The sequence below is a fragment of the Argiope bruennichi genome, chromosome 2, assembly GCF_947563725.1.
Source record: "Argiope bruennichi chromosome 2, qqArgBrue1.1, whole genome shotgun sequence".
NCBI classification, from domain to species: Eukaryota; Metazoa; Arthropoda; class Arachnida; order Araneae; family Araneidae; genus Argiope; species Argiope bruennichi.
In genome coordinates this window covers 117,356,057-117,380,740 of record NC_079152.1, presented here as the reverse complement: position 1 = coordinate 117,380,740, position 24,684 = coordinate 117,356,057, and the positions used below count along the sequence as shown (strand labels likewise).

General features: G+C 29.5%; 1 long non-coding RNA gene across 1 annotated transcript in view; it reads left to right on the top strand.

Annotated features, from left to right (window-relative positions):
- The window catches only part of LOC129962073 (uncharacterized), a 134,718-nt gene extending 110,246 nt beyond the window's left edge, over positions 1-24,472 (top strand). The window contains exons 2-3 of the long non-coding RNA XR_008783879.1: positions 4,901-5,107; positions 24,377-24,472. This is a non-coding gene — a long non-coding RNA (uncharacterized LOC129962073). The remainder of the gene's footprint in view (positions 1-4,900; positions 5,108-24,376) is intronic.
- Positions 24,473-24,684: the final 212 nt, after the last annotated feature.

Sequence of the window (24,684 nt, the reverse complement as noted above, 5' to 3'; positions counted from 1 at the left end):
CTCGTCGAATTGGCGATATCACCGAAGATGTACAGTGTCAGCTTTTCTCGAAGTTGCGTGACTCAGAGAAGCTTTGGCTTCGAAAGCAATGAGATCTGGTCTGAATATTGTGTTAACTACGGTTGTAACCGTGGTAAATTCTATGTAAATGAGACCCCTGAAATCGAGAATCTTTTCCGCACTTTGTAAAGATATGGGTTTCAGTACATTCAGCATTACTATTTTATTGCGAGGCAAGATGATTATCATATGGGAAATTTTTGCAACGTGTTTATGAATAAAGAGAAGAAATCGCCAATTTCCTAGCAGAAGAAAACAGACCGGAGGCAGAGAATTTTCGCGATGGTTTATTTGTGATGAAATTGAGGTACTTTGTCGACATATTCGAGAAATTAAATAACTTGAATCTTCAATTACAAGGAGCAAATACACATACGTAAGTTGGATACGAGTGACAAAGTTAATGCTTTTTGTAGAAAATTGGAATTGTGTAGCAGAAATTTAAAGCAAAAAACCTAACAATGTTTGCAAATGTGAATGATTGTACTAAAACTTACAAGGCTGAAGAAGAACATGTAAAAGTTGTTTTGTAACCATTGAAAATCTTTTAGATATGTTGGTAAAGAATTTTAAAGAAGTATTTTCTTGTTAACGAACAAATTGATACCAAGTTACGAGTGGGTTAGGGATCCATTTCATAAGACTCCCGAAGGACTCTTAATTCATGAGGAAGAAAAATTCATAGATTTCACGATAAGTGGTGAAACTAAAAGACAATTTAGTAATAAATCGCTATTTGAATTTTGGGCAGGAGTAAGGATGATTTTTCTGCACTAAAAACAACTGCATTTCACATTCTGTTACCATTTTCAACATCCAACTTTTGTGAAACTGGATTTTCTGCTGTGTCTTCTTTGAAGACAAAATATAGAAACAGAACTGAAAGTGGATATTTCTAATATTAAGCTTTCCTTCGAAAAACTTTGCTTTGCAAGACAGGCCAAGAAAGCCACTAATAATTATTAAATTTGTTTTTAATTTAGTATGTTTTGAATAAGTAAGTTTTTATTTAGTAAGTTGTTTTACTTTAATAAGTTATAAAATATATCGAAATATTTTTTTTGTATGTGTATGTGTGCTTTCCTTTCAGTCAGTTAATCAATTTTTTAAAATAATATTTTCTCTTGGATATTCTCGCGCCCCCCTTCCAGTGTGCTCGTGCCCCCCTAGGGGGGCGCGCCCCCCAGGTGGAGAATCACTGCATTATATTTAAAATCTTTAACACATTTTTATCTTAAACACTCTAAAATGTTCTAAAATTCTCTCTAAAATTTTATTCATTTTCAACAGGAAAAATAATTAGGTATTAAATCTCATACTGTATGAAGTGAAGAATTAATTCGATATATTTCGGAAACATTGATATGTTTCTTAAAATCCCTGAATCTGATGAGTCTCTTAAAATCTTCTGATCAATATTTTAAGTCAAATATGAGCAACAGCCAAAAACATTGTTTCTTTGTACACGCCATAACATCGCTGATCCTAATTGATTGACCGGATATATCTTAGTCAAAAACTTATTCAATTTATTTCTGAAATATTTCTGTACTCTCTGGAAACTCTAAAAATTTCTAAACTTCTACATTAAAATTACTGGCCTTCAAATCTGTATAAAGAGTATATAATAATGAACAATATTAATTGATAATAATATTATAAATAAATATTGTTCCAAATAATGATATAAAAAAGTAAATACTATATATATGCATGTTAATTAATATTATAGATAAGAATCATTAACTCTTAGATTTTACTATCGCATAAACAATATTATTATTTTAAAGCATATTTTTAATCCTTTGTTTAAACACTTTCATTATAGGTTAAAAATTATTCAAACATTGATAATAAATACACTCTAAGAAAACAATTCAAATCTCAGTCTTCAATGTATCTCAATAAAATGCATGAACCTTCACGGCGATTTATAAAAAGTAGCTTTTATATAATAATAGCATGCACATTAAGGATACAAATTAACACAATGGCCCGATTTCACTGAAATCGAGAACAAATAAATGCCATTTCATGAAGAATTAGAAAGATGAAAATATCTTTTGCGGAGGAGATTTTCCTCACGGATGCTCGCGCCATCTTTTGGGGATTGCTGTCAACTCATATTGCGGTTTTAATTACAGAAACATTCTTCGAAATCCAGCGTATCTGATATCAGACAAAAAGAAGGATTATTTAATAGATTGTCTCCTGCGAAATAAATAATTCTTTATTTAATCGTAGTATCAATGATACAATGTTTTTCAAAATGTTCTTACCTTTTTCAGAGCTCCGTTCGAGAAGGTATGGCAGAATTTTAACTCTGTTTAATTCATTCATCTCCTAATTAAGGTAAATATTTTGAGAAAAAGAATGAAAAGAATAATCAGATGAAAGGTTTTCAAAAATTTTTCAGACAATTCTATATCCCTTTTCCAAAGAAGTCTTTCTTTGCAGAAAAAGATGTTCAGTTTTGTGAGCCTTGACTAACATTAATTAATAATTTTCAGAGAATAGCTGCGATATTGAATACTTTTATTAAGTTAAGAACAAAATAAGAAATCTGCATTTTGATATAGTGAAATTGTAAAAATACTCTAATTCTGATGTTTTGCAATACTATGAAAAATTCTAAAGCTGTAAATTTTTGACATGCACATTTTGAGATCTAGAAGCTTTCGCTGATCATTATAGAAACATTGTAATAACTGTTACATTTTATATTTATTCTGTATAACTATATATGTTTTTTTCCTTATAATTATTCGATTATGTAAACGAAAGTATAGTTTCAGTTTTGCAAATTGATACATTGTTTGTACAATTTGTATTATTATACATGAAATTCATAACATGGATGAATATCCCAAGTTGCACAATTATATGCATTTATTTGGAAAGAAAAATTTAATTTGTCTCACTTTTTAGAAGCATAAGAATTAATAAACGAATCACAGTCAAAAACTTTGATGCAGGAAAATTTTACTTTTCAAAAAGATTCAGTTAAGAAATGATTTCTTAATTAATTTTTAAACAAAAACATATTCGTGTTGGCTTACCATTATGTCAAGCCTTCCATTAATACCCCTGATATGTAATTGATGCTATAATATAAGTCAGATTTTTCTTTTTTTTTCTTTTATTTAATTATTTATTAATTTTAAATAAAATCTTTTTTTATTTGTAAGTATATATAATATTTATTTTCATTGCTTCTAAAAAATATGCATACACAAGATTTGGTTTTTTTTATTGTTGATTATTTGCTAGAATTTTCTGATGGTTATCAATTTTGAGAAATTGTTTTTTTTTTCTTTTTTTTTTCAAAACTAGCAAGTTTAAGCTTTATGTTAAAGCACTAAATGATGGCTAAAATATTGCTGTGAGATGATTTAAATAATTGCTTCATTAAAAACATTTTAAGAAGGCCAGCACAATTACATTATTATCAATGCAATAACATTTATACTAATTATTTATCATGTAAGAAAGTGAAATCCAATATATATATATATATATATATATATATATATATATATATATATATATATATATATATATATATATATATATATATATATATATATATATATATATATATATATATATATATATATATATATATATATATATATATATATATATATATATATATATATATATATATATATATAATATTCTAATTTAATATCAGCACAGTAATTTTAAATTTGACTTTTTGAAAGCGATAATTTTTGTCTTAATATCAATAAAAGGCATTGTGTTAATATGATCGGAGGAATAAGATTGAATTCGAGATTAAATAAACTATGACTTGATGTCATACTTTATTTAATCATCATTGCTGTTATCAGGATGTTATAGGAATGAAATTTAGATATAATTCTTTTTTTAATATTATATCTTTATGATACGAATACAATTTAGTAAGAAATAAATTAATTCCTGGAAAAAGTCTTTTGCACTTCTAAGATAAATTTATAAACATGTTAAAGCTTATAGTTGCAAAGTTTTCCGAATGTAAAAGAAAGAAATTAAATTTATAAGGATTGCAAAGCTTGACTATAGAACAAAAGAAATTTTAAAAAGAAAACATTTTTAACTACTATTTGTCGTATAATCCAAATTCGTGGAAGATAAGTAACAGAGATATTATGGAATAAAAATACTTATAAAAAGGGGCATCAAAACATTATAAAGTGTACGATTACATTAGAAAGAATATTATAATTTAAATAGTATTGCCTTAAATTTTTTAAAAAATTCAACGAATTAATTAATTTCAATATTATTTATTTGAATAACAAAAATATAATTTTATGTGTTTATAATAATTAAATATATTAAAATCTGTGATAATATTATGAAACAGGAAGTTACTAAAGCAATATAATATATTAAACTATTTATTAACAACGTGTATTAAACCTATTTAAATTCAACAACCAAAAGTTTGTACACCATTACCAAGAATGAATATGAATGAAAATTAAAAAAAAGGAGCTTAATAAAATTAAATTTAAATTTAACCGAGAAAATAGCGACAGATTTTATCATAATACTAGTTTTATAAGAACAGCAAATTTATAAATTATTCAAATTTGTACCTCGAGAAATAGGTTGATTGTTAAGAAGCGAACTGAAAAAAAAAAAAAAAAGGTTAAAGCATAATAATAATAAAAAAAGATATTAGTGAAAACATACTTTTATGCAGTCAATAATTTCTAGCATAATTCAAATAGAATATTATTTTTATACAAATATTTGGAAGTTTAGACGAATTTCTCCGAAAAATTTAGAAATTGACTCTGTTACTAATTTTTTATCTTTATTTTTTCAGGGAAATTCCTCAGACTAGAATGGAAAACAGCAAGATTAGAAATAAGATAATTAGAACTATGACACCCCCGACTCGGCTATTAGGATAGTTAAGAAAAATAAGGACCTGAAAAAGCACACGTGTAACAAATTCCTTCTTGTTCAGTGTGCAATCCATGTTGTTTGGACTTCGAAAAATGGAAATCGCAAAGCTATTCTTTTCTTTTAAGTAGGTAACTGTTCATATCTGAATTCGTATTTTAATGCTACTCAATATATATATTTTTTAATTTTACCATCTTTTACACCAAATAGTTTTTAATATAATTTATTCAGATTTCCCTTTCATGCTGTCTTATACAGACAAGACACTTCAAAATATCATCTTTTTACCAGATGTAACGATTCTCTCTTCCCGAATGTATGGCTATCGACGAGTTTAAGAAAGCTTTGCTGAAGAGACCTAGCGTCCGGTGGGCATCTCGCGTTTCGGCAGAGTTTGCGGTCGTCTAGTGTCCGTCTAAGTGGATTCGGATTCTCCTACTGCCGATCAGAAACCGGAGAAGTGCTTCGCTTCGCTTTATTCCAGCATCAGGGGTTGATCCCTCATAGCGCACTGGCTGGATTTAGAGCCATTGTTTTTGACGGATCTTTTCTATAATTTCTTAACACAATTGTTAATTTTCGTCAAAACTTTATGCCAACCTTCCCTTCTTTTCTCTTCTTAAAGAGAAATTTAAGTATTTAACAGTGAAGAATTCATTGTTATTTCAAGCAACCTGAGCGCTTCAAACAAGCATTCAAAGCAACCTGAGAGCCATTTTGAAACAACTTTTTGAAACGTGTTCAGGACATGAGTCCAATACCTAAACTAGTATTTTATCTATAAGCTATTAGGCAATTTCAAAAAGAAGTTATTTGATCTTGATTGTCGAATTTTGCATGAAACAAATCCACAAACATACTCAGGGCCAGATCATCCAATTGAGAAAGTAGACAAAGCCATAGGGGCCCCATAGGCTTGAGATTTTTTCCATTAATCTGGAAGTTATTTAATTATTAAGACCGTGTAATCGAGCATATTTAAATTTAAATCGAGTATTATTTAAATTAATTTTGGAGTATTATTCCAGTAACATTTGTAGTTAATTACAATTTACCGATCTGCCGATTTGAGGTTTGTGTCATGGAATTCTTGAACTTAAGGTTCTTAATCTCCGGGCTGAACAGATAGGAGTATTAGCCTGGCATTGAGATAAATTAGTAGGTAATTATGCTTAGTTAAGTGAAGGCATTACATAAGAAGGTAAGTTGATAATTTATATTCATTACGATTGCAAATTTTGTTTCATAATTTTAAAATAATGTGGTGCTTTGTAATTTAAAAATTATTATCCTATTATTAAATATCATTATCATTATTTTTACTATTTTGTTTAAAATTATAAAAAAAATGTATTACTTCTAAATTTTAATTCTGCATTTCATTTTATTCAATAAACTAAAAATTTCAGAAAGTGATCGGTTATTAAGCTTTTTGCTATTTCATTTTGTCACAGTTTGCTACTTAAAATTATATTCAAAAAGATGAAATCAAAATCGTCAAAAAAACTATTTATTCTTTGAAAGTTTAGAGAAGGAAAGCAACCCAAGATTTGCAACATATAAGAGGTGCTAGAAAGCTTATCCGGTTTTGTGTAATGTGGTAGTTTTGAAGGAATTTATCCCACAGATGAGGTCAAGCAGCCAGAAAGGAACTGAATAAATGGTGAAATATAGAATTGCTAGAATTAAAACATTACCAGACCAGAGCTCGGGAAAGAAAAAAATAAGATAGCTATACTTTCTCGGTGGCAGGCATTTTAGATCATGGGAAAAAAATGACGTCAAAAAGAATAATAATAGTAATTTGCTAAAAATTCCAGTTTTTATTTCCGAAGTCTTAATCTCAGATGTATTAATTAAACTGAAAATTCTTTGTCAGTTTTCTGTGACAATCTATAAGATTGTCACAGAAAATAATGTTAAAAATGTTGTGCAACCACATATTTATGACTATGGGGAATATTTTTGCATTCTTACACCAAATGCAATTCGTAATAAATATGCAATACTACTGAACAATTAATTATTGTTATATCACGTCGGTGACTGAATCCCCCCCCCTAAAATCTCGTCCATTTTTTGAGACAGTGAAAAATAGATAAAAGACTCTAAAAGACGTCACTTGTATGTGAAATATTTTGTCAATTTATTCTCTGCTCTTATTGTATACAAAGCGATTTTGTTTTCATATAACCCTTAGGTATAGGAATATTTTAATAAGAATATTTTAATAAGAGTAGGAATATTTCAATAGGAAAGAACATTTGAATTATTAATTTGAGTATTTTAATTCTAACTCTTCGTCATTTTTTGTGCTAGTAAAACTTATTCACTTTTTTTTGAAGGTTTGGATGGTATGTTAGTATTAACAGGTTTTTTTTTCATTTTTATTTTAGTATCAGCGAATAGTTTTTTTTTCTTTTTAACCATTTCCCCTCCCCTCCTATTACATCCCTCCTCTCTTTCAAGTATGTTTCACCGAATGAGATTCATTGCTTTACATTGTGAATTTTGCATGGCCCAATAATCAATAACTGATAAATAAGTTTTGAATATCCTGGAAGATGATCCAGTGTTGAATAAAAATATGTATAAAGCCATTTCCTTCTATAGCTTTGCCAGAAAAAGTTTAATTGCAAAATATTTGATGCCACTTTTATTTGTTTGAATATTTTGCAATCTCATCCAATAAAATATGCATAAAATGTCATTTATACATATTGTTAACTATTAAATAGACAGTCCTCAAAGGTTTTTCAATTTTCAACAGGATATCAACATATTCCTTTCTGTGATATTTTCGAAATAATCTATTTTGGGGAGGGAGGGGTTTGTTTGATTTGCAAGAGTCATGAGCTGAAGTTAATTCAAATTAAAATAAATTATCGGTTAAATTTCAGAACATTATTCTTATGGTGTTCTTACACGCTTCAAAGTTGTTTGTAGATCAATAATATTCAATTATTTCCGCAGTTGGATTATAAAATAACGGGTTCAAAACACTGATATTTTTTTAACTTTCTTTTGCCACAATCTTTTTCTGAATAAAAATATTAAGAAAAAAATTAGCATTTCCGATTATTTATAGAACTTGATATTGCATTTCTAAAATATGTTTATAAAATAAACATAAGCTTTGGAAGAAATTCCAATAATTACAGATTTTTAGATTAATTATAAAAAACAATTAATAATTCAAAATATTTGAAATTATTGGTCATTATATAATTGATGACCATGGTTTATATGGGAAGTATTCGTTTTAAATTTTTTCCATGAGCTTAATTTTAAACAAAATTTTATTAATTAGTTTTATTTCTATTAAATATATAAGGGACTTTCAGTAGTTACACATATATTTAGTAATATACCTTTTATATTTTATTAATCTTTCAAACACCCACTTACATGTGCCCACACATGATATAATGAAGTACTGTAATTCTACTGCATACGAGAACTTTTTGCATTCTTTAAAGAGTTTTTAATGTTAATAAAAAATTACCTTCCGACGGCATCTTTAGAATTCCAGTATTTAAATTAGAAATATATCTATGTAGTAATATATCTAAATATATATATATCTAAATATAATATCTATAAATATATCTAAATACAGGGTGTTTCATAAATGATGGGAGTAACTTTAAGGGGTGATAGTACACATCAAGACGAGTAATAGTAAATAGGAAACCAAGTGTCCCAAACGTCTTCCGAAGGAGATAGGCGCCATCAAAGTTTAGGGCCCTAAATTTCAAATGATGATAAAAAACGGAAAAATGGATCGATTCATTTGCGGTTTTCGCTAAAATCATTCTTTAAATTAGTATTTTCTTTAAAAAAAATTTTTAAGACAAAGTTTAAAAAATGCCGATAGAGGGCGCTCTAGACTTTGGAGTACCGAACAACTACTTTTTACCAGTATTTTTTTTTTTATTTTATTTTGTTAAATGTTTACTAAAGCTTAGACTTTAACTTAAATTTTGAGCTCAAAAGTGAAACCATCGGGAGCGGTTAAGTATCGCAAATTTAACCGCAAATGAATCGATCCATTTTTCCGTTTTTTATCATCATTTGAAATTTAGGGCCCTAAACTTTGATGGCGCCTATCTCCTTCGGAAGACGTTTGGGACACTTGGTTTCCTATTTACTATTACTCGTCTTGATGTGTACTATCACCCCTTAAAGTTACTCCCATCATTTATGAAACACCCTGTATATCTATATATCTATTTCCTTCATTAAAGGAAATAGTAAAGAATACCAAATATTTTAACTTCGCATTACTTTTTACAAGCAAATAAATAAATAATAATAGTAAATAAATAAATAATTAAATAAATAACAATAGTAAATAAATAAATAAAATGATTACCAACTTATAATATTACGCGTTACAGATTTAATGTTTGCATAGCGATTTTTGTCAATTTATAGCTCCGCATTTCACAATATATCAAAAATAGTCGCCTTATAAATGCTCCAAAGAACCCCTCATAAATAATAATATTCCCATTTAAATAATTCTACACTTTTGCCCACTGTATAGCAATATAGTAAATAAATCCAGGTGTGTGTGCAGGAATGCGTAACAGCTAAATACGTGTCTCTCTTTACTCATACATCTGTATAGTCCTGTATGGGTGAATTATAACAGCTGCTTCCAGGGATCAGTAAATGAAATTTTCGAAGTCAGAAAAGGGTACTCAAGAACTTTTCATCGTGATCCATGGCAGTTGGGATAGATGAATCGGGGAGGGGTACATTGTCACCAACTGGCAAAAGATCGTGGCCTGGCACCCCGCTGAGTTATTTGGGACAGTGGCAGGAAGTGAAAATGACCACCCGCATCTACTCTAAACATTCATATTCCAGCCACTGTGTGACTGTCAGCATTTCTGGGGTGGAGCGCCAAGAAATTTTTTGTTAAAGATCTCCCCCTTCAAAATACGACCAACGCCTATGATATCTTGGTTCACTTGGTTCACACTGATGCTAAAGCTGACCTCAATTGATACCAGTTGAAAAGTTTGACAAGAGGTTAACGTTGATTTCGAATGCTTTTTTTTTTTTTTGGTAGGTTTGCATTATGCTTTCAAAGTTGTAAGAATTGCTATAATAACAAGAGTATAATGCTTTTCTGACTTTATGAAAAGTTACCAATATCAAAAGAAAATCATATTAGGTTGCAGTTTTCTCTAAATGAAAGAGGTTTAAAATGAAGGGTCAAATAGATTTTAAAGGCATCCATTTTAAAATTTATTGAAAATTATGTGATTACATAATAAAGTAATATTTTTATCGTGCCTTTCAAATTACAAAATTGATTTTTAGTATCATAGTTCCCTCATCTGATTCCAATGAGTGCGTGAGTTAATAAAAATGCTGATTTAGCCATTTCTAATTTAATACATTCTAAATTAAGTTCATTTTCCTTTTCGAAATTATCAAAACATCTGCCACCAATGTGACTCAGTCTGACTAAGATTTGATATTCATGGATGGAAAGCGTAGCTTTCACTCTGAATAATCCCAAAAAGGTCGTAGATTGAGAAAGGTCGTAGATGAAATGTCATCCAAAAAACTATATCTACTACTTTTTGATATTTAAATGTTTTGTGTGTATTGTAATAAAAATTATTGAATTTAGAAAAAAATAGAGCATTTTTTGAATAAATGTAATGGAAATATCAGTTAAATCTCTTTCTCTCTCTCTCTCTCTCACACACACACACACTCATCAATGTTGGATTATTAAAGAATCAATTACTTACAAGCCTCATAACTTTAAGGAACCACAACTCTTGATATTTTGTGATATTTAATTTTGTAATTTCATTCAATTATAAAAGCCTTGCAATTCAATTATTATCAAGTAACTTTTTAATTAATTTTGTAAAGTTATTCTAATATCATTTTAATTTAATTAACATTTGCAAGTTTTATATTATATTATATTACATTATAATACGCTATATATTGAAATCAGTTTTTCTGAAAGTGATCCACTAAACATTTTGCTATTTCATTTTGTCAAAATTACTTAAAGTAACTTTTAAAAAAATTACCCTTATCGTGTCAAGATTGCCTTTTTGAAGAAAAGCAAAAAAAAAAAAAAAAAAAAATGTATATAGGTGGCTTCTTCACGCTATGAAAAACATCAAAAAATAAATTAAAAAAAATCGTGTAATAACAATAGTTTAATAAAACTAAGTTAAAAATTATTTTATAATGGTACTATATTTTTATAAAGTTGTATGTAGGGTATACTATACAAAAGGAACATAAGGGTTAAATTAAAATCGAAAAGTGTTTGGTTTACATACGCGCGAGCGCGTGCTCGTGCGCGACATTTGGAATTTCCAGCTACATATCTGACTGAAACATTCTGCCTCGACCAAACCTAGAAAATAAATATCAAAATGTAGTGTTGTTAATGCATGATAAGTAAACGAAGAGTCCACTAAAATAGTCACTAACCAAATTTAAATGATTAATTGGATTCTATTTTAAACTTTTTATTCTTTTATATTTAAGTCAATATCTTATTTTAATCATCTAATATCTCATCTTTACTTCGCGAAATAAACTTGAAATTAGTCCTAGAGAAAATTTCCAAATTGTTTTATGTGATCCCTTTTTCAAACGTGATCACACTGTCAGAAATTTACTTAATGCGTTTTTACCTATAATTGATATTATAAAAGTGGTTAGAAAGCATTCCTATTTTGCATATTTAAATTTTTTATTGGTCTTTTTACTGATCCTAAATTATTTTTTTAAGAATATATTCATAAAAAGGAAATATATTGTCACAAAAATGGAAAGAACTAAGCCGTTAGTTTAAGCAAACAGATTTACTAGAACGAAACAACTCATAATAGCACGAGACAGAGAACTTACCCATCACTAATTAGCTTTTATACACATGTAGAATGTTCTAGAAGAATACAATTTGAATATTTAAGAAAGATTAAGGACCTTCCAGATCTGATATAAACAACAGATATCAATTTAACTAAAAGAATCCCAGTCTTTGGATATAACCCAATGACTGGTATTTGAACCACGGACACCAACCAACCTTAAGCACGATACTCTGCCGACTGAGAAACGGCGATTACTAGTTAGTCTGGTGTGACTGCAATATAAAGGAAAAATTTGGCTTTTTAAATTTTACATTATAACTGAGGCTAAGATTCAAAAATAAACAATGAAGAAATGAATATAATGAATGTAATGAAATAATTATAATGAAATCGACAGGACATTACATATAAATAAAATGTCAATAAGAACCATGTGCAATGGGACATACTTCATGTAAACCATAAAGCACAAGGATTAATCTAACTAACCGGACTGCCGCAACAGCATTGGTGGGAACTTAGGTTGAGTTCCATCACCGGTAATGTCACAATCCTTTCCATGTGAAGCACGTCCCGTCATCGGTAAGAGGTAGCTGACTCCCCTCCCTTTCAGTGCCCACCCGAGTGGTGAGAACCAACCGCCATGCCAGAAGCTTCTCATTTTCATATGTGAAGTGCCCGCCTGTGACTGATGCTTCATGCTAAAACAGTCTAAAACATTCTTCAAGGTAAATAACTTAACTTGAAAATTCCAAATTCCTCGAGTAGCTACTGATTAAAAAGTAGGTGCTCAAGGATCTACCAAAGGATCTACCAAAAATTTTATTTAATTTATAAAATAGCAATCAAAATATCGTTTTTCTGTCAATAGCATTGAGACATATTATTGAACTGACTCAATTTTTACACTATTTTAAAGTTCAAAAAATTAGCTTTTTAGTAATGACAGTTTTACTTCCAAGTAATTAGTTAAAAAAAAGGCAAAACGTTTCACGTTAATTTTAAAGTATTATTTTTCCTTGTTTTAGTTCTTCCATTTATAAGCACGCGATAGTGACATATATATCTTACCTAATTACAAAAAAAAAAAAAAATACTATTTGGCATATGATTGCTTAAATCTGTTGCAAAAACATTTATAGAGTATTTCATAAAACAAATTACGTCAATAAATTTCGATGTGAAAATCGTTGGCAGCTCATTAAATGTTCAGTCGGCAGTCCAATTCTAGTCACGTTTCGACCAATATCAATATTATCGTTAATATCTTCAACTGGAACCGGCAATTAATATTGAGTAGCAGTAGTCGAATTAAATTCATAGAACCAAAAAAAAAAAAAAAAAAAAAAAAGAAAAGAAAACGAATTGAACTTTTTCCTTTATTGGCGCCATTTTGATAATCCAGCCTAAAATCCCTATTTCTACTTTAGTTGCGCTACTTGTTTTATTTTTAAAAAAATCAAGGTCACATCTATTCTGTAGTAAAAATATTACAGTATTATATTCAATGGCTCTTTCGTAATAATTTTTTGTAATCATGGAAAAGTTTTATGATCATGTATAACTAATAATATAGCTAAGAATAAAATTTTTAAAATAATATAGAGATAAACACTTTAAGCCTAAAACATTTTCATGCTACAGTATTTCATATTAGAGATTTGAATCTTCTTAATTTTTTTTTAATAAACGAGTCAATGTAATATCAAAATGAATTAATTTTTTTAAACATAGAATTATTTTAAGAAGTGAGTGTTTGTAGAGAAAAATAGCAACCAAGATACAAATAAGTTGGAATGTTTTTTTCCCCTCCTTTGTATAGAAACTTCTTTTTATAATATGAATTATTTGCTTATTGAAATAGGAGAAATAATAAAAATTCTTAATGGAGTTTACATTTTAAAAGCAGGGCAGTTATGCTTTAGGTCAAAATTTCTTTTCCTTCCCTGAATTTTAGAATCAGGATGTTTTCTTTACACGCTGCATAACGTTTAGAGAAAATTCATTATTTTAAGTTTGTAGTTAGAGTCCGTTAACTTGGTACATGCTTCTTAGGGAATAACGAGAATTTTATACTCTCATAATAGGCTCTTACATTTGTGACATCTCCACTAAGTAATAAAGATTGATGTGTATATGTCTGTTGGCGCTCTACAGACCAGACCGTTTGACCCTGAATTGCCAAAATCGGCATAGATATTCTTTGAGTTGTGCACCTCTTTTATTCAAACTTCAATTAATTGAAAATTAAGCAAAAATTTGACGTTTTCCTACGGCATTTCTTAAAAATGTTAAAGCACAATATCCCACCCTTTTCTTTATTTTAAAACTTAAAAAAAAATCGTTTTAAGGATACCTGCTGAATATTCATGCAAATGTTCCTTTAATTTCGGCAATTTGAAAAAAAAAATGACAATTTTCATTATTACACTAAAATTCAAACAATTTTCATTGTTTAAAAAAAATATTTAATTTCGAATTTTTCTTCCATTGGTAAAATCTAATTAAAAAAAATGTTTAATATCTGTATAATTTACGAACAAAAAACACATTACTTGAATAAAAAAGGCGATCACATCTCAGCAAAAGTTAGAAGACGCATGAACCAGACAATTACGTTTTTAAATACTATGATGGCATAGAACTCGATTCTGTTGGGACAGTTCATATACACAACGAACAGTACAGGTATCATTCTATTAAACGTACACAGATATAATGTTTGTCTCAATATGATGTTTAAAAATGTTTTTTTTGGGGGGGGAGTATCATTGTTATTAAACCATGAATAAGAGATTTACTGAAAAGTAAACACAATCAATATTCCTGGAGAACCAGCTGATCACCACAAATAGTTAGTCTAATATAATTAGAAACCAAAATAGCAATGAAAAGCTCAATAAAATTCATCGATTGTTTTCTTCAATATCAGGTAATCTTGAGGTTTTTAGAAATTGTTGACTGAAATACCTTGACATTATCAAATTTCTTCTTTGTCTGGATTAATAATAAAGATGAATTGATGTAGATGCGTTGCTACTTTACATGTCAGACCGCTTGGTATACAGTTAACAAATCTGACACACACATATTAGAGGGTAGGAATGTGTACCTCAAAGCGATCATTTTGAAATTTTAATTGGAAATTTTATTAAATTTAGCTGAATTTTATTATTTTTCAGTAATAACTCCCCAAAATAATACTATATAAAAATGAATTTTACACCATTTCAAATTTTTTAAAATTGTTTTTAAATGATACCAATTTAAATTACCAAAATTTTTGCTAAATTTTCCACGACTATTTTTAAATTATTTTCTTTGAATTTTTTTTTCCTAAAATTTCTTCATAGAATTTTTAAAACCCAGTCATTTATTTATGCCAGTCCTATATTTTTCTAAACTTATGCATAAATTCCGTTAGAAAAATCAGAATTATTTAATAAAATAACTTTAGCATTTCGAAAAGTACACAAAAGAAAGAAAGAAATATCGGCATTATTAAAAGATTATTTATAGGATTTTGGAACAAAATAGTGTTTGTATTCAAATAAATAATTTTGCTTTCATGCTATATCAACAGAATATTTAACAGACACTAATACATTGACCGAAACTTAAATTATATTGAAGCCTCTTAAATCATTTTATAATTTATGAGATCTATCGAAACGTGTTCCACAAGAGTGTCTCTGATATATTTCACCTCCATTAGAAATTGCGTAAAATTTGCAACAATACTCTTGTATAGGTTTCCAGCGAATTAGGTAGGTACTTGTGTTCAATGAAATTGTTGAACAAGGCAACAAAGAAATCCAAACGTCTGCCCTCCTGATCAACACTCTTTCATCTGCTGAAGGCATAGACAAGCATTCAATACCTTTCCTTCCTTCGCTCCCCAAAGAGAATACCTGAATACTTTTATGTAACGAATCGATTGTTACAGCTCAAAAGCTGGTAGACAAGACCAGTAACTTCACGTCGGATTTTGGTCCATTATAAGTCGAGATTTTATTATCCCTGTTTAACAACAATGCGACTAACCGCCGAAGCTGGCAATTGGATGCGCTTTTCGTTGCATTGAGGCTCTTTTTGGAAGAAATCTATACAGAGGTAGAAGAAGAGTATTTGTCACTAATCGGGGTGATTTTTTTTATCCTCTTCCTCTCTCTCACGTGTCACATAATGGATGATCCCATTAAGGTTGCACCCCCTATTCTAGGGTCACCCTCAATTTGCAAGGGGGACGTCCCAATGGAGTGCCAACTTACGAGAAGCACCAGTTCCAGGTGAGAGGCACCCCTGGGTTCTCAAAGAAAAGGGGCGTCACTGGGGGTGGGTTCCCTGCCCTCCGAGGTCACAACCTGTGGCCCCCATGTTTAGCGATCGTGTGTGCAGTTTCGAAAACCTTCTCTCTTTCTGGCAGTATTCTGAGGTGTTATAGTCCACAAATAGGAGATCACTTCAATAGAGATTTAGGGGATTATTCCTATTTTCCCCTTCGACTTCAGCCTCCCCTCGCTTTTGATTCTCGAGGGGTGACTGGTAAAAGGCAGAATAGAATGTTTGAAAGCTCCGTTGACATCTTAGCGGATTTTGTTGAAAAGTCTCTTTAAAAGAAGAAATAGCAGCTGCGTGATACTACTGTATTCCTTCATCCAATCTCGGACCTCAGGTAACAGGCTAGGAGCTGAGTTTATTTGGGATGGAATTCCACATGATGTGTTGTGACTTCTGGTAAATAGATAAGGTAATGATATAGCGCCTGTCATTGAGTGCTTTGTGATCTGGGCAGGATATGTTCCCACGCATATGCAACATGTTTGTAATAAACCACGACCAATACTGTCCAGCAAGAACAGAAGTCTGGGTGGTCCTTCCATATTTGCCACATAAAAGCTGTTTGGGTATTTCGTTTACCAGAAAGAAAAGGATCTAAGCAATGTTAGGTTTAACCTCACAAAGGGAAAAGTAGAATTTCATCTTGTTGACGAAAATATGGAGATTTGTATTGTGTCAGATCCAACATCTATTCTCTACTAAAACCTGATGTCAAGAAAGATTATATCTAATGGATCGAAATTCCAAAGGTGTTATTGAAGGATATGAATTTCGATCATCCTATTTTCAGAATATTCTGCTTTACTAAGGTTACTGAGAGGCAATGAATAATAGTTAAAATATTTGGGTGATATTTATACGGAAAAAATAAGCCCTTCGAAATGCTCTGAAATCATATTGGTTGGCATTATGTAAATTCCAAAACACGTATGTATGCTCTATAGAATGATATGCAATTCAATTACCATTAAATGGGAGTAAATAGAAGCAAGTTTTATTATATTTTATCGTGCATATGAAATTTCAGGCAATTTATGGATTTCATAATGAGCAATAAATCGACGAATAACAAAATTAAAAGGAAGAATAAAGATATGTTTAAATTTTCACAAATATTAGTAATTCTCTCTTTTCTAGAAGAATGTAGTTACCTTTGTGATCATTTTCATTGACAGCAAATTTATTATTAACATTATATCTCTCTAATAACTATAAGCACATTCGGATTTACCATACATAAATGATGATACTGACGACGTAAAGTATTAATTATTTGCATCTTGAGCTTTGAAAGATTTAAACACAGTAATTCGTAAAATATTATTTGAATTAATAAATTTTTAAAAAATTCTTCTTCATAACAAGTTTTTTTTAACACTTTCCTAATATTTTACACGTTTTAAACACGCAATTATAAAAAAAAAATTAATAATAGAAACATTATGTTTGAATGATATCTTCTTTTTCTAAATACCTTCTTGAATCTAAAATTTCGGACAAAAAATAGAGATAGGGGCACATAATTACGAAATACAATACTTTAAAATTTTCAGAGTTTAATTATCAATTAATCTATTAATATAATTAAAAATTAATTCCATATGTGTGACCTCATCTTCATTGAATTTGAAAAAAAATGCTGATTTAAAGATTCTATGGCGATGATTATAAATAATTATTAATTAAAGACTAAATAAAAGTAATTGAAATAAAAATAATACCTTCTTAGTACACGATTAAATGTCACTTTTTAATTTTTTTTGTTGTTGAAATACTTTCTAGTTTTTAAAACTTAAGTTGAAAACAAATTCCTTCCCATTCATTTTACACTATGCATTGGTGAATTATTTGATCAGAAATCAAATGCTTTAAATGAAAATTATACGCATTAAAATATAATTTAGTGCCTAGATTTTTTTCTTTTCTTTATTATAAAACAGATAAATTTTACTTATGTAACGAATCTGTCTCAATAAAAGTAACAATTGATGAATTTAGTTTGTCCCATGAAAAAAATAAAGAAAATGAATATAGAGCTTAGTATTTATTATAAAAAAAACCTGGATTAAATAAACAAAATATTAAAAATATTTTTCCTAATTTTTATTTTGAGTTTCAGATAGTTTCTGACTTATTCAATGATTTGCGTTTTTATATATTCTGTAAGAAATAGTTTGACAATGCTTAAAGCTCTTGTTATGGTTTTTCCTTTTTCCAAAATTTAGAATAATTGGCGATAATTTTATTGGCGAGAATTCCTGATTGTGTGTTGACTCTTCTGGTAAAATGAATTATGTTTTGTAAGTTCTTCGTTCTTCAAGTTTCTCTTCGTAATCTGTACATGTACGTTCATGGTATTGTTTTTTTCAAAGAATCAACATTTGAATAAGATTTAGCTTATTAAATGTTACCTGAAGCACATTTCTTAATTTTTGATATGGTCACTCTATTGCATTTAATTTGTTTTGGTACTAATGTAATTGTACTTTTTAAAAACTTTTTTTGTTTATCTTTTAATGTGTTAAGAATTTGCAACCCGATCTTTATTTGAAAACTTTTTTCTCTCTTTTTTTCATTTTACATTTACCATGAGTTGATATTCAACTAAAAGAAACAACTTATTTCTGGCAATGGATTAAATTAGAAAAATAGTTGTAATTCATGATAAATTACATTCCTTAAAAATTGAAAATGTGTTGAAACAAATACCAGATATCATGGAACATTGGTTTGGATTAAAGGCTTTGAAAGTTTGAGCTACAACTTAACTAATAGTTTCGTCGGTAATAATTCCCATTCAAACATTCGTTTGCACAAGTATTATGCGACAGAGAGAGATAATTAACATGTTACTCGAAATTTTTGGCATAAAATGGATTGCAAAGAAATTTTTCTGCCATAAAAATTACTTTGAATGATAAATGACTCCAAAATCTTGATCTGTTTTAATATCATTGGAGAGAATATTGATTATATATAATATATTCCTATCTCGTCCTTTGTTATATAATACGTTGTTCACATATAGTGCACCGTTCTTGAAGCAAAAGAAAGAAAGGCAAACATAGTGGCCGGATAGAAGAAAAACAACAGCATAAAGAAATCGAATAAAGGGCAAATGGAAGCCTGGTTCCGTCGACAAGTTGAAGCAAGCCAGCCTCACATTTTACCCACTCCTGTTGAGTTTGCTGGGCCACAAATTTCATTAGGGCTGCGTACCCGAATCCCTAGGGACACATTACAGGGGAATGTGCAGGCCGAAAGAACGTCATACACCAAATTAAACGCGTCACCCACCGAAAAAGGAACTCGGTTGAATCGAAGAGCCCCCCCCCCTTTTTTCTGTTCATTCTCCTTCCTTTATTTAATGTACTTGCCAGAAACAGTTGCCTCTCATGCACAACATAGATTGGTTTTGTGAGTTGGCACTCGATATATTTATTTTCTTTTATGGAAATTTTTTAAGGATATTTTTTGTTGAGTTTTCCTTTAACCTACTTTCTTGTAGAGAAAATGAAATAAACCATAATTTAATTTTGGGTTTGTTTACCAAAGAATTTTTTTTTTTTTTTTTTGTGATTTACTCCTAAATGTAGAAATTTTAGGAACAGATGTAGATATCTGAACAATTTTTCAAGGGTGTTGCGGTTTATGTGAAAGATATTTTTTAAGATTCATTAGATAACCTTCTTTTATATCACATACGTAATAAATGTTTCTCAATTTTATTTTGGATTCCAGAAGTATTTGAAATATATATTTTTTAGAGATCCAAATTAGGTGTCAATAAAATGATGATAATTTATTAGCACATCATAAGTATTTGAAAAGATATTGTAATATCAAGATGTAAAATTCGTTGAAATGTATATCACATGATTATTACACACCCTATAGATAGATGTAAATTTAAAACAATAATTCAATTAACTAGTAAAATTGGAAAAATTGACAGCTAGCACACATTTTCAACCAACTTAGATTGACACACAATTTTCTTACATTTCTTAAAACTAATTTATCTAATTATTATAAGGATACTAATACTACAGTGTAGAATTATATTCACATAACATAGATAAAAGTGTAACGGAAATTGTTTGGTGGGTGATTGATGAATGAAGTCCAATAAGCATGGCAACAGATAACGACATTTTATTCCAAGAAAACATGGAGCATATTTAGGAAAAACGCAGATTATATTTCCACAAAGAACAGCACCTGTGGGGCGCAAGTAGACTGTAAATCATTAATTAACTATACTCTGTTTCACCCTAACTTGGCAGTATTGTTAAAGGTAGAAAATGTGACGCTCCGCTTTGGGAAAGAGTTCCCCATCAATTCCGACTTTAAAATAGTTAAAATGCGCAGAAATTTATCAAATAATATCATAAATTACAGAAATCATTTTTTTATCAATATGTATTTAAAATTATTCTCAAGTTAGAAGTGCTTATATGTCAAGTATTTTGTAAATAAAGCGAACGAATAAAACTAAAAGATTGACATAATGAATTCCACTTTGGCTAGAACCGGTCTTCAAGGTCAAATATTTGGCGCGCTTTTCTTTTACGTCTCCGCCAACTGAACTTCATTCAGTTCGCAACCATTATCATCTTTCGTACTTTTTTATTCTCGCTTTTTTAGCAGCTGATATTTTTGATACTATTAATCGCATTAATAGTTATTAGTTTTGTTTGGTGAATATTTATTCTATTCGTCATTTCTATTAACTTCTAAAATGGTTGAAAAAGAGAAAGTGTTATCACCGACTACGCTGTGCACACCTTCAAGACGAGTGAAACCAACAAAAAGTGCAGCACGCAGAAACATATTAAATGTTTATTCTCGACTCCGAGAAGACCCTTAAGATTCTATCAATCAAATCGTCGATAAAGTTTCGCATCTTACAGATGTTTCGCAATGAACAGTTTTCCTTTTGAAAAAAGAAATAAAAGCATCCTTTAAGTACCCCTAGAAAGAAGCGACCAGGCTCAGTAGATAAACATTCAGGTCTTGTAAAATATGATGATTTTACATTATTCTGTATTTGACGAAAAATCCATGCATTTTTTTGCAGAAATGAGATCCCAACATTAGATAAAGTTTTAAAAGATGTGAACGATGATATAAATATCTTTTCGAAAAACATTAGCCGAACTACGCTTTACAGAATATTGAAAGATATATTGTTTTCTTTTGAGAAACAGTGAAACGAAATGAAATAACTTTAATGATTTATTAAAATAATGTGTCAATAATACTGAAAAAATAATGAAAATAAGGAAACAATTAATTCTCTGATAAAGTGATAATATGATAAAGTAAATAAATATTTACCATTTGGCGAAAAATTTGCGAGATAAAGTTTCGCCAGCGATCTGCATTTCTATTAACTTTGTACTTTAAAGTAACCCTGTTCCCCTGATGACGACTGCGATTCGGCATGCCTAGAATATACACTACTGCCAAGTTAGGGTGAAACAGAGTATAACAATAACAACACAGTCACTCGCTCTCTGCGATTAGCATTGCATAGAGTGAATTGACAAAATCGCTTTCAACCCCTCTCTTTAATACACATTTTCCGATAGTACATGGAATTTTCCAGAGGAGTCTTCAGAGGTTTTTTTAGTTAATAATAATCGAACCAAAATTCTTGCATTTTCCAAAATCTTTATTTTTGAATCCAAAGTAAGCATTAACAAATTAATAATATTTTATTAGTTAGTATAATGAATAATAAATTATAAGGACTAATCACCTTTAACGGTTTTTATCAGTATATATGTAATTGCCTAGTGATGTTTGCAAAGCTGGGAGGGGATATATATAAGCATTATTTTATGTGAAGCAGAATGCAGTTTGAAGACAGTGAAGATACTTTTAATTTCGTGACGTCGTTTTATTTCATTTTGAAGAAGCAGGCATATGTACAAGGGATGAGCACACAGAACGACACAGAAAAGAAATGAGGAAAAAGCTCTTGGACATTTTATCCCTGGTCTTATATAACCTATGATTTTGATAGAGAAAATATTTCTTTACAGTGCTAATATATTATGAGATTTCGATAGGATTTTCGTTACACGCGCGGAGAAGGCAAGGGAAACACAGGGAGATTTTAAAAAAAGAATTTGCCTCATCAGCGGTATTTTTGCCTCTTCACGCGCAGTGTGGGAAAGTTAGATTTTAGCTGATTCAACAATTTAACAAAGCTTCTCTTGAATTAATTAAGTAGAGACAGTGGAATTGGATCACGAAATAAGAGAATAGAATGAAGTTACTATGGGCTAAATTAAGTTAAAATCTTGAAAATTAATTAAATTGAAATTAGAGTTAAAATATCATTATATATATATATATATATATATATATATATATATATATATATATATATATATATATATATATATATATATATATATATATATATATATATATATATATATATATATATATATGGTATCGTAGACTTCAAATTTTATTACATTTTTTTTCTGATTTGTAGTTGTAAGTAGAACTGACGTAATAGTATAACATTTTCGCTTCAGAGTTGAACATAATATTTTCTCCTCATTTGGAGGTTAGCTAACATTTTCTCTCAATAATATTTTTGCTTACTATATTGCAATGCATATTTTGTTAATTGATCACGTTTTGTTTCAAACCGATTTTAATCATTCATTTCAAATTGTTGCGAACATTATGAATAGAGAAGACAATTCAAGGAAGCAAATCTTATAATATTATTGTACATTTACATCTAAATTGCTGCACATCTAGTTGATAATTTGTTACAGTTAATTATATTAATCGTAACAAATATATTGAATCGAATATAATTTTGACGCTCAAACATTATTACATTGGTGTGGTACTGAAGCTTGATACAAAGAATGATTGCTAAGGTATCATTCTATTCTAACCATGTTGGAAAATGCCTACAGCCTATAGTTTCAAAATAGAATACTATATAATAAGAACAAAGGAAGCAAAACAGATTATCCAAAGAGGCTAACTAATAAATAAATCTCAAAATATGATATACAGCTATTGCAGTCGATTTCTTGAAATTTTAAAATATGAAAAGGAAATTCGAATCGATACCGAGAAGTACACAATTCCACAAATCAATAACAATTCAAGATAAGGTAATGCGCATGTTAAATCAAACGCAGCTTCTAAATTTATTAACTAATGTTAAACTCTTAGATCCGTGCTGGGGCAATATCCCGTGTTTAATGTGCGGAAAGAAACGTGGGCTTTCAATGAGTCCGGCTCATCATCCGGAGATAATAAATGTTGGTGCAATGGTCGCGCGCAGTTTTATCGCCAGCCGTTTAAATTCATCGGTCTCGTAACCGACAAGGAAGTTTATCGCTTGCGCGGAGAGTCTTATCGCATTTCTCTCGAACTGCGAAGACACGACTCTAAATTTTCGCACAACTCAGCGGGAAAGGAATCTAAGTAAGTTACTAGGACGAGAAATATGCTGGTTTTCTTTACTGGTTCATATTAAATAGTATGCACCGAGAATATGTGGTTCGAATTTGGGATTTAAGAAATACGGCATTATATTTTAGTGGGGATATTTTAAATTGCTGGGATATGCAAAATTAAGGTTAAACTTATCTTATTTGCTGTTGATGTATAATTATGATGTTTATTAGAAAATAAAAATCAAAGAGTGCACCAAAAACCAAAAGTTTGTTTCAAACCGAGCAAAAAATCTAATCTTCAGTGAATGCCTAATTTTTATGACATACATTCAGCTGCAATTATTTATCTTCCCTCACACGCACGCACGCACACACACACACACACACATATTCACACATTATTCAGTTAAGAATATATAAACGAATGAACATGGTGGCAAAAACATGGCAGCTTTGATATTAATGTCAAATATTCCCTACTGGTATGGTGTAGAATTTTAGAAAGTGAGTTCCACACAAGCTTAGTTCTTATTATCTGAGAACAGTTCAAAAGGAAGAATCTTTCTCATGCTTCAAATGTAGTTGTTATTTTAATTAATTTACCCAAGATTCTGCTTTTTTTTAATTATGTATAACGTAATTTTTTATAATTATCTATACATGTATTTATAAATAGATTATGATAATTTATTTATTTCATTTCGAAATATTATGGTTAAAATTATTTTTCTCTATTCTTAGGTTATATTCAAGAAAACTCAGCCGTTGGAGATGTACGGATAATGATTTTATGTATATCTTAACATTTCTATTTTATCATGTTCACACTTGTTCAAATTCATTCATCTGGTTAAAGATTTTACAATGGAATCACTTAAAACAATAAATACCATACGCACTGCGCCAGTTTCATTTTTCAATCATTTGCATATCTTGTAAGACGTGATATCATCACAAAATGAAAGACAACATACGTTTCGATGTTAGATGACTTGCGCAGTAATAATGTCATATGAATTGCATCATTTTGAGTTTACTCTTGGGATAAT